Source organism: Malaya genurostris, chromosome 3, assembly GCF_030247185.1.
Source record: "Malaya genurostris strain Urasoe2022 chromosome 3, Malgen_1.1, whole genome shotgun sequence".
In the NCBI taxonomy this organism is placed as follows: Eukaryota; Metazoa; Arthropoda; class Insecta; order Diptera; family Culicidae; genus Malaya; species Malaya genurostris.
This window is the reverse complement of record NC_080572.1, coordinates 301185114-301198809: the sequence shown is the minus strand read 5'-3', so window position 1 is coordinate 301198809 and position 13696 is coordinate 301185114. Positions and strand designations below refer to the sequence as shown.

Here is a 13696-nt window from a genome sequence, read left to right as displayed (position 1 = left end):
TTGCATAATGAAAAGCATCATTCGAACAACATTTTATAATTTTTTCGTTCAAAAATAAGTCGGTGAAGAGGTATTTTTGAAGATACTTCTGAAAAATCATGATTTGCGGTGCAGACTAATCAGAAGTGAACAAATGAACGAAGCATAGTTAGAGTAGAAGTTTTTCTAGACCCCAACGTTTCTGTTTGATTTCTTTAGAATTTTTTAAATTTTTGGAGGTTGTTTAAAGTGAAAACTACGATTTTTCAAGAAAAAATCCACCATTTTGTAGCTTTTAAACCTCCCCCAAAGTAACAAACAACGAAAAGATGTGCGCAAAATTTGAAAAAAAAAGGTACAGTAGTTTTTGAACGACGATGGACACGGACTTTCAAAACCTGATTTCGAGCAAAAAGCGTTTAAAGTTTTTTGTCTATAAAATCTATGGAAACAATATATTACTCAAAGGAGCCCGTAGGGTCTAATATTTTCAAAAAAAAAACATAACTTTTCTTTTATAATTTGTTATAATGAAACATTTCAAGAATGTTTTGTCAAGTTTTTAAGTCAATCAAAGCAGAAGTTTTGGGTCTATGCGCCGAGTTCTTATTTCTTCGCAGTATGAGATAAACGAAGATAAAGGTCCATAACTTCCAGAGTCTCGTTTCACGTTTTACAGAGTATTCTTGAAATGTTTTACTATAAGAAAATATAATCATAATAAATTTGGTGTCCGATATTTAACTCTTATCTTTATACATTCAATACAAAGAATGAAGTCTCCAAAACAAGAAAATTATCCCCCATTTTTTAAAAGTAATTTGATTACGATAGAATTCCTCGGTGACGACTTCTAGTCACGATTGTTTCATCACGATGTCAGGAATTTGCTATCTACAAACTTTTATTGCATTTTCCACTATCTCACCTCGTGCACTACGATTTCCAATAGTTTTTGGGTATTTAAGGAGTGCCTCACCAACGGAAGATCATTACTGTTCAGTTAGACAACCACGACACAATGGGAGCTAAAACTATTCTAGTGCTGGCAATGGTGGCCATACTGATTTCTGTATCAGCAGCCGGACTTCTGGGAGACGACGGAAAATCCACCATAAAACTAAAGTACGTATCGCTAAAGGGTTCACTTCAGTTAAGATAATAGATTAACTGTGATATTTTTTTTTACAGCGGTGAACATGTCATCTAGACTTCGAAGTTATGATCTTTAAGCTAGAGCAAAAATCTGAGTAACGTCGAACTTCCAATCCAAAAACAGAATGGAATATTTTACAACACCCTGTTTTGTTCTACTAATATGATATAACAAATAAATAGCACCATTCGCACTTCAAACTAGAAACCAATCGTTATTTGTTTGTGAAATTTCCTATAGTATCGAGTGAATTATCTTAACAGAGCTACACAGTAAAAATATCTGAAAGTCAAATGTAAAAGAATCTCAACAGGAATCTCTTCTCATGAAACAGTATAATGAGATTACGTCACGTATGTGTGATTTAGCCTCAGGAAGAGGAAAGCCCAATCAAATTTTCAATCACATTAAGCTGTTGAAGATGGCTAAGAGGTCTAAAGTAACCAAAAGTTAGGATTGAAAGCAATGATTTAAATTGAGTAGCCCGTTTTAAGAAACTCCATTCCGTAATTTCTACAGTGATTCCGTAATTTCTTCAGTGATGACACAATATTACATCTTCTTACATGTGAAAATAAATTTTGCATCTGTATCGATGTAAGCTTCAGCTAAATTAACTGTGAAGGTAATGATACGACTTCTCTTTAGATTCGACACATATGTAAATCATTCTTGTAAAATCCAGTCATTTTACGAATTACGTTCATACGATTTGAGTCATATGCGGATTCACGTCATAATTTTTTGCTGTGTCATTTCATAATTTTTTGCTGTGTAATTATGGTCGTTCACTGGGTAAAAGATCACGATCTTGGTTTCAGACTCTGTAACTAAATTTCGAAAAAAAATCTCTGACCTTGGATCTAAATTTTAACACAGAACTAAATCTAAATTTTAACTCTGGAACTGAAATTGAGATTCAGATCAGAATTCAGTTCCCAAATTCCAGTCCCGAATTTAGATTTACAATTCAGTTTCAGAGTTTCAACTTGAAACTCTGAAACTTCAGTCCGAAATTCAGAACTAAAATTCAGATCCATAGTTCGGGTGTATTTCCAGAATTTAGGGAAAGAATGAAGTTCTAAATTCGGTTATACAATTCTTAAAGTATAACTGAATTCAAGAACTCGATTTTGAAGATTTTTGAACTAAATTTTGGATCTATATTATAGACCTGAATTCTGGATCCGAATTTGAAAACTGAACTCTGGGCCGGAATCCTCTATCTCAAGTTCAGCTGCAGACCAGAATTCAGGTTCAGAGTTCGGTGCTAGGATTCAGGTCTACAGTTCAATTCCAGAATTCAGATACAAAACTCATTTCTTGCATTCGACCACGAAATTTGGATCCAGAACACAGATTCTTTAGCAACAAAAATACTAAACAATCAATTTTATTCGTATTCACGTCATCCGGTTATGTCTTTGACATTACTCACCCGCCTTTTTCAAATACTATAGAACTTTTGGTTGCATTATTATGATTGGTCTGTTCCAGTACTTTGAAAGTAAAATTTACATGGCCACAAATACAACAATTAGGAAACGTGTGCACGGAACTGCTTGAAAAAATGTCTATACTCATGCAACATAATTGTTTCGTTCTGTTTCGGTGAGATTTAGCATGTCGCCACTACAAAAAAAGGTCTTTAAGTAATAAGATAACAACGGTCAGATAGTGCCCGAGGACTGGAATCTTCGTTAAAGCGGAACCTAAAAGAGACGAAAAAAATTGTAGTCACTAGGATGCAGTTCAAGGCAAGACGATCTGTGACTAAACTAAACATGATTTAATTTAAAAAAAGGTTGATTTACACACATCTTTGTATTACTAACTTCTTGTCGCAGCACTTTTTAGGCATCTTTGCACATCCAGTTTATAATGCAGAAACCTTTTACTGGCGAGGTGTTAATCGAAAAAAAAAATTGGAAGTCTGGTTTACAGTCGCATTAAAAGGAAATAAATTGCAATTAATTCTACTATATTCAAACATCTACTAATGTTACGAAATAGTAACAGACACAGATGTCAGTATAGTTTGTAGGGTAATGTTTACGAAGCATTACCCTACAAACTTGAAATTTTTCATCGGTAAAAACCACTTGGATAACCTGGAAAAATTCCAGAAGAAAAGATAGATTTTTTAAAATAATATGGGGGTGCGGCAAATTCACCCAGCCGGAAGGTTATACTCCGTTTTTGGCCGGATCTGGCATCGTGCTGATACGAAAATCCGGCGATGGAGTGATACGAAGCCAAAGACGTTATTTTTGTACTGCAGGAGGCAAACTCACCAAACTCATCAGAATTTCACACAAACGATAAATACTGGACAATTATGAAGAGGAAGCTTTGGACAACTGGAAAGATCGTCAAAAACGTCATGGATTTTATGAAAGTTTATAAGAAAGATGGCACAAGTGTTGCACAAAATTTGACGAGTAGTGTTAAGTCCAAGGTGCGGCCATTTACCATAGAAGAGTAGGTTGAACAAACCAGCTTGCGCGCTGATATGCGTTTTTTTATTCCCTCAAAGTTTCAAAAATGAGCGACTTAAGGTGGCTAGAGTCTAACAGATGAAAAAAAAAAACACTATTCTTTCGAAGTCTTTAGCGATTGTTCAAAAAAATTAATTCAAATGTTTTGCACAATACAAAGCATCAACATTTTGTAATTTTTTAGTAAAATAATCTTGAGAAATAAGTCGTATTGAAGTATCGAAGTATTTTCGTGGACGCGTTTTAAACATCATGATTTACGATGTCCGCTGTATCTTAGTGCAGAATTATCAGCAGTCGAAGAATCAAAGTAATATAATTATAGAACGATTTATTAGTTTTAGTTGGTTTGACGTAAAGCCGCCATAACTAAGTTCAGTTTTTGCAATGACTGAGCGGAAACATAAAGCCAAACGAATGAAAAACTGACGGAAAAGATGATTTATTGGAAAAAGATACGCTCAGAGACAGGACTCGAACCTGTGTTCTTATGCATTCCGTGCATACGCGCTACCATTTCGCCACTCTGAATCTTGTTTTAGTCACTCTAAAACGCCAGTCAGACATGGTAGCACGTACATCGAACATGTTCTACATACATATTTTCAGTTTTTGATGCTTGTTTAAAATACAAAAGGGGAGTGGGTAATGTAACAGGCATACTTGGACGAGCGGAATACGAATTAAACTGGCATAAATCCTAAGGGCATATTTTATTCGTTCTAAAAAGAATCGATTGGTGGAATTGATCCGATTTTTTTCATTTAAAAGATATATTTATTCAGGCCTATTTGCGTACAGGTTTACGTGGCCGACTGAGCCGATTTTTAGAATTGATTTTTTTTTGTATTGGATTTCGTTGTCACCCATTTTTTAAGGGGAGAGGAGCTTCCATTCCCCTCATGCGAGGATTGAGGGGCACTTTGTTCGTGACTCTTCTCGTCATCCATTGCTGCATTGGTGGCAATGTTGTTGATTTCCGTCTTGTTTTCGTTTTCCTCATTGTTCGCAGTCTTGAGTTCGTTGCTACTTGCTGTAAATGTACCTTGTTGTACATTGGTTGCAGTTGCTGGTTGATTGGATGGTAAGGTGTTAACTGCAGCTGGTGTACTTTGTTCTATAGGGGATACTGATGGTTTCGTTGAATAGGATACTTCACTGTTGTTGGTGACTGTCACAGGTGTACTGCGGTTGCTTGGGGTTTGTTGTGACGGAACCACCATTGTCCTTTGGTGTAGTTGTCTCCTTGTCCAGTTTATCACATGGTTTACCGTAGTGAACAGCTTTTTGGCAATATTGACATTTGGCCATCTGATTGTCATAGGTAACAAGTGATTTGCACGGAATTATTGTATCCAGACCGAATGTCACATAAGAAGGTATAGGCCTCTTCAAGTGTATGCGTAATAAACGTACACCATTGAGAATACCGGGGAAAAATTCTTTCTTTTTCGATAGAGAGAATCTCTCCGTGTTGGGACATAGTTTTGCGAATATAAGGATCGATGACGCTTGAGGGAAGATCATGCACACGCACTTCTATAGAACTATCTTCCATATATACTGGAATGTTGTACTTGATATTTTCATGCTCCACATAGTGCACATTATTATTGTCTTTAGCGAATTGAATTGCATCCAACTCGTTATAGAACTGAATATAAACAACATTATTGGTCTTATAGCATTGAAGTAAATGTGCACGTTTAATGTCAAGATGCATTTGCTCCTTAAGCAAACCTTCAAGTTCTCATATCGAAGGTCGCGTTTTGCACTGCCTGAAGTCAACAATAATTCTCGGTTGATTTTTCATCAGGCCGTATAAGCAAGTGACAGTTTCTCTTTGTTTACATTCTCTTTTATTAATTACCAAGCGGTTTCCACGTTTATCACTCAACTCTTTGCATAAAATGATACCCGAAACTTTCGACTTTCAAACAGAGTAGCGAAATCAAAGAAAATCTTTTTAATCACATCACAGTAATCGAAATAAAGAGTGGTTAAAGAGAAACTGTCATTTGCTTATACGCCCTAATGAAATATCAACCGAGAATTGTATTCATTCGTAGCGGCGGTAGCATTTGTTCGTTTGGTTCACTCATTTCGAGATCATTCTATTGTTCACTATACTGTACTTGGCTGCTTCTGTCTCAAACGTAAGAGGTATCGTATCGATTGACTTGGATCAGATGTGAAAGCGAACTGAATTTATCCGATGTTTACAACTGTTGAGTACTTTTTTCCATCCATAATTTATTCACACCAAAATTTAAATTATGGACCAGCATTCAGGAACTGGCACTGAACTCCAAAACTAAGTTCCCAGAATTCAATAGAAAAATTCAGTTTCGGAATCCAAATCAAGAAATTATTCATGAAATTTTTGAACTGGATTCCGAATTTAGTTCTAGAACTCGAATAAAAAAACTGAGTTCAGTTAAAATTCTAGTTTCAGAATTCAGTTTCAGAATTTAGACCTGCTGAATGCTCGAACTAAATTCGGAACTTGGATTCTGGAATTTAGAAGTTTTATTATAAAAATGAATTTAGAAATGAAATTCTGGTTCAGAAGTCCAAAACTCAAGTTCGGAGTTCATATCTAACAGTTAGCTCCCGAATCCAGATATGACCTTCATATTCTGAATTTTGTTCCAGAATTCTGATGATGAAATCCTAAACCAAAGTTTTAAATTCGAACTAAATTCAGTTCAAATCTGAAGTCAAGAAACCAGTTCCAAAAGTTTAGTTGCAGATTCCAGAACTAGGATTCAGTTCCAAAGCCTTAGTTTTAAATTTTAAACCTGCAATCTAAAAAGAGAATTCTGAAACTAAATTCCGGAACTAAGTACTAAACTTGAAATTATGTTCAGAATTCAGGTGAGAAATTCAATTATAAAAATATTTTGGTTATCAATTAAATGACTACATTGACTGTCTTAAAAAACATGCTCAAATGTGTCTTCCTCATAGTAGTCAAATTAGAGAACAAAACTTGTTGTTCAGCACAGGCCAAATATCACTCTCGCTCATCTCAGTAAAGATGCAACGCTGATAATGAATCTCTCTCTGCTACTTAGCTGATCGATCTCGTATGTGAAGAAGGACAGTACAAAACTCACCGAGTTAGGCAGCAGTAGCCCCAATATATGTGGTGGAACAAGAGTCGAAGTCATTTTTTTTCTCGCGCAATAGAGTAGTTTCGTTTAAAGATAAATTGATTCGTATCTCATTTCGCAATCCGAAATCTCCGGTTCAACACGTGTCGTAAGCTCACTGCGCTCAATCATTGAATATATTCCGTATTTCTATGTGTCGGTTTTGCACGATACGCTTTGTGCGATGATTCGTTCAATTCATATGGTAGAAATTTTTCACGCCTTACTTTGAGATAGAATTTCACCTTGATGCTCGTTAATACCAAACATTTTAGGAAACTTCAGTTTTGAGTTATTTATGGTTATCTCATTCCACTGAAATTTCTATCGTAAATTTCTGAACATATTTCCGATGGTATGGAGAAAAAAATATGTTGTTGTTCAAGAGATATTCACGATCAAGTTCTGCTAATTCTTGTACAAAGTAAATTTTAACGTATTCGAGTCAACAAATCCGCCATTCTGTAGTTGTAAACAAAATACGGGGGTTGGGTACTTTATATGTAGAAAGTGTGTGTGAAACTTGAAAATAATTAGTAAAGTAGTTTTCAATTGAGGATGGACACGGACTTTTACAATGTGCTTTCGATAAAAACGCGTTTAAAGTTTATTGTCTCTAAAATTGAAGGAAGAAATTTCTTTTTCTGGGTGTTGAACAGTCGTTCGCACCGCACGCGTATAGCTCTTGGCTCCTGGAATTTTTTTTCTGGCTACCTAGAGTTTCATTGATTCAAGGCTTCAGTCTTTTTCAAGGCTACCTGAATCACTAACTAAGTGACTAAGTGATACAAAGAGTGATATTAGAGTGACTAAGTGATACAAAGAGTGATATTAGAGTGACTAAGAAATTAATCAGCCTTTTTTAAGGCTAGCTAGGAGTCTAATCGAAGACTAATTTAGCCTAGTTAATTTAATTTAAAATTTCATTCATTTCAAAAATGCCTGCGTCCAACCGGAAAGGCAACAAGCCTAAGGCTAAAAATAATTCAATACGGAATAAATCACAATCCGTTATTCAACATTTTTCTAATAACATTCACGATCTTATAGAATCTGAATGTAAAAATAAAAGACAACGGACGGATTTCCCTTCCGTTGATCCTATGCCGTCTAACAATATTTACGAGATTCTTCCTGAATCCGATTGTAGCGACATAGAAGAAAATTCTTCAAAAATTCCCAAAATGGACGCTTGTCGTTCTGGGAAGAAACAACAATCTATGCCACCAGTGACGGTGATGATTTCCGACTTCAAAGCATTCCGTACTGAGCTTTCTACTTTTCTCCCGGAAGTAAAAGTCTCATTTCAAATCGGACGAAGAGGAGAATGTCGAGTCTTGGTGGATGGATTGGAAGATTACGAACGTCTTATTCGATATTTGTCCGAGAAACTTCATAAATTTTATTCATATGATATAAAATCAGACAGACCCTTCAAGGCTGTCTTGAAAGGCTTATCAAATGATCAAAGTACTGATGAAATTAAAAATGAATTAAAAGAATTGCTTGGTTTTGCCCCTTCCCAAGTAATACTTATGAAAAAAAGAGCGAATGGTACTTCTAAACCACGCTCTGGAATTTCCCATGAACTTTACCTAATACACTTCAATCGAAGTGATGTAAACAATTTGAAAACTTTAGAAAAAGTACGTTTCATTTCCCACATTAAAATTAATTGGGAACATTATAAACGGCATAATCGTATTGCAAACTAAACGCAATGTCGTCGTTGCCAAGGCTTCGGTCATGGAACCAAAAATTGTCATATGGATATACGGTGTTTGAATTGTGGTAAATCGCATTCGAAAGACGTTTGTCCAATGAATGAAACCACTGATAAATTTTCATGTTCAAATTGCAATGGAAATCATAAATCCAATTATTTGAAATGTCCTGTCAGGGAAAAAATTTTAAACGCTCGTTCGCTTCGACAACAAGTCAAATCAACGACCTTAAATTTACAGAACATACCTGAAAATCAAATAACCGTTACAAATGCCACGCCTAATTCTTTTAAGGCACTGATTTCTTCGAAACAAAAAACAGGTACGCCTGTCAATTCGTCTTCTAACGAAAACAATTTATTGACAGGTAGATCGACCTCGTCATCATCTTCTTCTAATGTCAGTTATGCTGGTATATTAGGTAGAAATCTATCACCTATTTCTTCTAATGTAAATAATCAAAACACAGGACCGCCTTGCAGTTCTTCTTTTAACGAAAACAATTTATCAATAGGTAGACCGGCCAAATCATCTTCTTCTAATGGCAGTCTACCTACAAATATTCCTTCAATGCCATTCGCTTCTTTAAATGAAGTCGATTTAGGCGATATAACTGAAAATAAAATGATCTACCTACAAGATCAACTTTTTCAAATGATCATCCAAATGAATTCGACTTCATCACTTTTTGAAGCATTTCAAATCGGATGGAAATTTGCAAATAATATTATAATGAATTTAAAATTTAACAGTGATGTTAAATAATTATTTGAATATTTTAAATTGGAACGCTCGATCTTTGAAATCGAGTGAAGATGAATTTTATAATTTTCTCAAAGTTCACAAAATTCATATTGCCATTGTGACAGAAACTTTTCTTAAACCAAATGTAAAATTGAAAAGTAATCCACATTATGTGGTTCATCGATTTGACAGGTTTACTGGAATGGGTGGTGGAGTTGCCATTTTTGTCCAACGGCAAATTAAACATCGAATTTTACCTTCTTTCAAAACTAAAGTTATTGAAAGCTTGGGAATCGAAGTTGAAACCATTCATGGAATATTTCATCGCTGGAGCATATTTGCCATTCCAATGCACCGGCGAACAATTAAATTTCTTTAAAGGCGATTTGCAAAAACTTACAAGATATCGATCGAAATTTTTCGTAATAGGGGACTTAAATGCTAAGCATGTCCAGTGGAATTGTAGGCAAAATAACAGTAATGGTAAAATACTTCATAATCAACTCTCAGCTGGCTACTTCACAGTTCTTCATCCCAGTAATCCGACTTGTTTCTCTTCCGTGAAAACCCGTCTACAATTGATCTGGTTCTAACAGATCAAAGTCACATTTGTAGTGAACCGATTACTCATGCTGACTTTGACTCAGATCATCTTCCTGTAACATTCAGACTTTCCAACGAAGCTATAATTAATCCAATTAGTTCTATTTTCAACTATCATAGAGCTAATTGGTTGGATTACAGATCTCACATTGAAAATCATGTGGATCATGAAACTATTTTAGAAAATTCTGCGGACATCGACACAGCAATTGATAATTTGAATCATTATATTATCGAAGCTAGAAATCTTTCAGTTCCCAAAGCTCAAACTAAATTAAATTCTCCTATCATCGATGACAATCTTCAACTGCTCATTCGGTTGAAGAATGTTCGTCGACGACAATATCAACGTTCTCGTGATCCAGCTATGAAAATCATAGTTAAGGATTTACAAAAAGAAATTAAACATAGATTTACTCTTTTGCGAAATGAAAATTTCGCTAAAGAAGTTGAACAAATTAAACCATATTCTAAACCTTTCTGGAAACTTTCCAAGGTTCTTAAGAAACCTCAGAAACCAATTCCTGCTCTCAAGGAAGGAAATCAAATACTTCTTACAAATGGCGAAAAAGCTCAAAAACTAGCTCAGCAGTTCGAGAGTGTCCACAATTTTAATTTAAACGTTGTGAGTCCTATTGAAAATGAAGTCTCACTGAAATATGACCATATTTCAACCCAAGTGTTATCACACGATGACATTATTGAGACGAATTTTGATGAAATTAAATCAATTATTAGGAAACTCAAAAACATGAAGGCTCCTGGTAATGATGGAATTTTTAATATTCTTATTAAAAATCTTCCCGATGTTGCCTTGAGACTCCTGGTTAAAATTTTCAACAAGTGTTTTTCATTAGCTTACTTCCCAAAAAGATGGAAAAACGCTAAAGTAATTCCTATCCTAAAACCTGATAAAAACCCAGCAGAAACATCAAGTTATCGCTCAATTAGCTTACTTTCTTCTATCAGTAAACTTTTTGAAAAAATTATCTTGTTGAGAATGATGACTCATATAAATGAGAATTCAATTTTTTTACCAGAGCAGTTTGGATTTCGTCATGAACATTCAACTACTCATCAACTTGTCAGAGTAACGAACATGATAAAAGCAAATAAATCTTCTGGGTTATCCACTGGAGTTGCTCTTCTAGACATAGAAAAAGCATTCGACAGTGTTTGGCACAAAGGTTTAATAGCAAAAATGTCTGATTTCCAGTTTCCTATTTATTTGATCAAAATGATTCAAAATTATTTAACTGATCGTACTCTTCAGGTTAGCTATCAGAATTGCAAATCTGAATTGCTACCCGTACGAGCCGGTGTTCCGCAGGGTTCGAGTGTAGCTCCAATCTTGTATGATATTTTCACTTCTGATCTTCCAAATCTACCCGTTGGTTGTCAGAAATAGCTATTCTGTGACGACACAAGTCTGTTAGCCACAGGTAGAAATCTAAGAGTGATCTGCAGTCGCCTACAAAGAAGTTTAAATATTTTCAGTGATTATCTGTCAAAATGGAAAATTAAACCAAATGCAGCAAAAACGCAATTAATTATCTTTCCTCACAAGCCAAGAGCTTCTTTTCTTAAACCAAACAATAATCACATTCTCAAATTGAATGGCTTGGAATTGACATGATCTGATCAAGCTAAATACTTAGGTTTAACGTATGACAAAAAACTCACTTTCAAGGATCACATTGAAGGAATCGAGGCAAAGTGTAATAAATATATTAAATGTTTATATCCTCTTATAAACAGAAATTCTAAGCTCTGTCTAAAAAACAAATTGTTAATTTATAAACAAATTTTCAGACCAGCCATGCTTTATGCGGTACCAATTTGGTCAAGCTGTTGTTCCACCAGGAAGAAAACGCTTCAAAGGATTCAGAATAAAATTCTGAAAATGATTCTGAAGCGTCCTCCCTGGTTTAGTACAAATGAGTTACACAGACTCACAAATATAGAACCATTAGATGTAATGTCACATAATATTATAAGCAAATTCCGACAAAAATCGATGCAATCTTCAATTGAATCGATTCGCTCTCTGTATCTCTGTATTAGTTAGTAAGTTAGTATATAAGTTCCTTTTCCCCATTACACAATACAAGTAGGTTTAGAATTTTCCCTACACAAAAATCTCAGAATTGCGGAAGCAAATGATGTCTTCATGGTGATAACCAAATCATATATATAACAGGGCTGAAAAGTCACCACTTGTGGCTGAACACCCAATTTAAATCTTAATAATTTAATTTTAACTCATATTCCAATAAATAGTTATTAAAAAAAAAATAATAAAAATAAAAAAAATTTCTTTTTCTAAGGGTCGGGTAGAGTCTAACAATTTCGAAAAATTATATTTTTTCTTGGTATTTGTTTTAATAAATTCTTTCAAGAATGTTTTGTCAAATGTCCAAGTCAATCGTAGCAGAGCTCTTGGGCCTGTGCGCCGAGCTCTTACCTCTTTGCAGTATGAGATAAGAGAAGATAACTCCCTGAGTTTTGTTCCGGTAGGCATGAAAATTTGACATAATATTCTTGAATTGCTTTACTATGAAAAATACAAAGAAAAAAATATTTTTCAAAAGTGTTAGACTCTATCCGTACCTTAAAATGAATTTTTAAGATTAGTTTCGTCTGTTGCATTTATTCGAATGAAAACTTTCCTTTCAAAACCTTTTCCAATTTAATCCCAATCACACAATAACAATAAAAAATATACACCTGGCTTAGCAAATTTTATAGTCTTTTTATTGATCTTAGAATAGTATATTTCGGTCTTTGTTATCAAGATTATAAGAATATGAAGATTAAAAAAAATGGAAGCACAATGAAAATATTGACAAACTATGATCATACTCACCCGATGTGACATAAACAGGTAGTGCAGAACACATGGGTTGTTTGCGTTGATAAACAAACTGTAAATACTTCGGTATGACGACATACACAAAAAATAAACATACTTTACCAACTGGTTCGAACGGTGTAACGAAAGCAAGCACGTGTTTTTTTAATTTTACTTGACTTGCTGAAGTGAAGTTAATTTCACTAATGGTATTTTTCGCACGAAGCAAAACTCAACCCTGTTTCGACCCAACTGCTGTCAAATGTACGGAATTGACAGCAGTTTTAGCTTCAGGCGTCAAAAAAGTTATGCTTGCCACTCCTGTTTCTACCTAAATTGATACTTACCCGGTTTTGAAGCTACTTCTCAAGGGTTGCTGCGACTAGCTTGGTTCGGTAAATTTCCCAATCAGGGATGTCATCATTTCGATAGTAAATTTAATTTTGTTCATTTCTGATATTTCAAAAATCTGTATTTGACTTCTACCAGTGCCTTCTAGTCGATTCTATGAATCACTACATATTTACAACTTTTCTGTTTGAAACATAACATTCTGATAATTTGAAGAAAAAAAATCTGTTCCCATACAAACAATAATTTATTCTGTTCAACGGAACCAATGGCAGTTTGCGTCGTAACAAAACCGAAAATTACTCTACCTAAATCATCCACCTCGATTACGGTCAACTGCACGTTTTAACAACTTTTTATCGCTCTATTTACGATGGTTTCCAAAAGAGAAAAAGATAGAACGGCGAGTCACCGACTCGGCATTCCTATGCTGAAAAATTATCCGGTGATGGTCTCGCAGTATCACGACAGGAGGAAACCAAGTGTCAACCGGTGCGATGATCACCGGTGATAAACAGTTTAATAGTTCATTCAATGGCACCCAACAAATTATGGTTTTTCAATTTCAGATATCAGATTTTGTAAATCTATTTAGTTTAAGGGAAATTCGTTCTCTGCTAGTTTGTGTTAATAAA

At 34.7% G+C, this 13696-nt stretch overlaps 1 long non-coding RNA gene across 1 annotated transcript; it reads left to right on the top strand.

Moving 5' to 3' along the window:
• The first annotated feature begins 986 nt into the window (after positions 1–986).
• On the top strand, positions 987–1342 carry LOC131433715 (uncharacterized). The gene is made up of 2 exons (XR_009230293.1): positions 987–1104; positions 1171–1342. It is a non-coding gene; the product is annotated as an uncharacterized LOC131433715 (long non-coding RNA).
• Positions 1343–13696: the final 12354 nt, after the last annotated feature.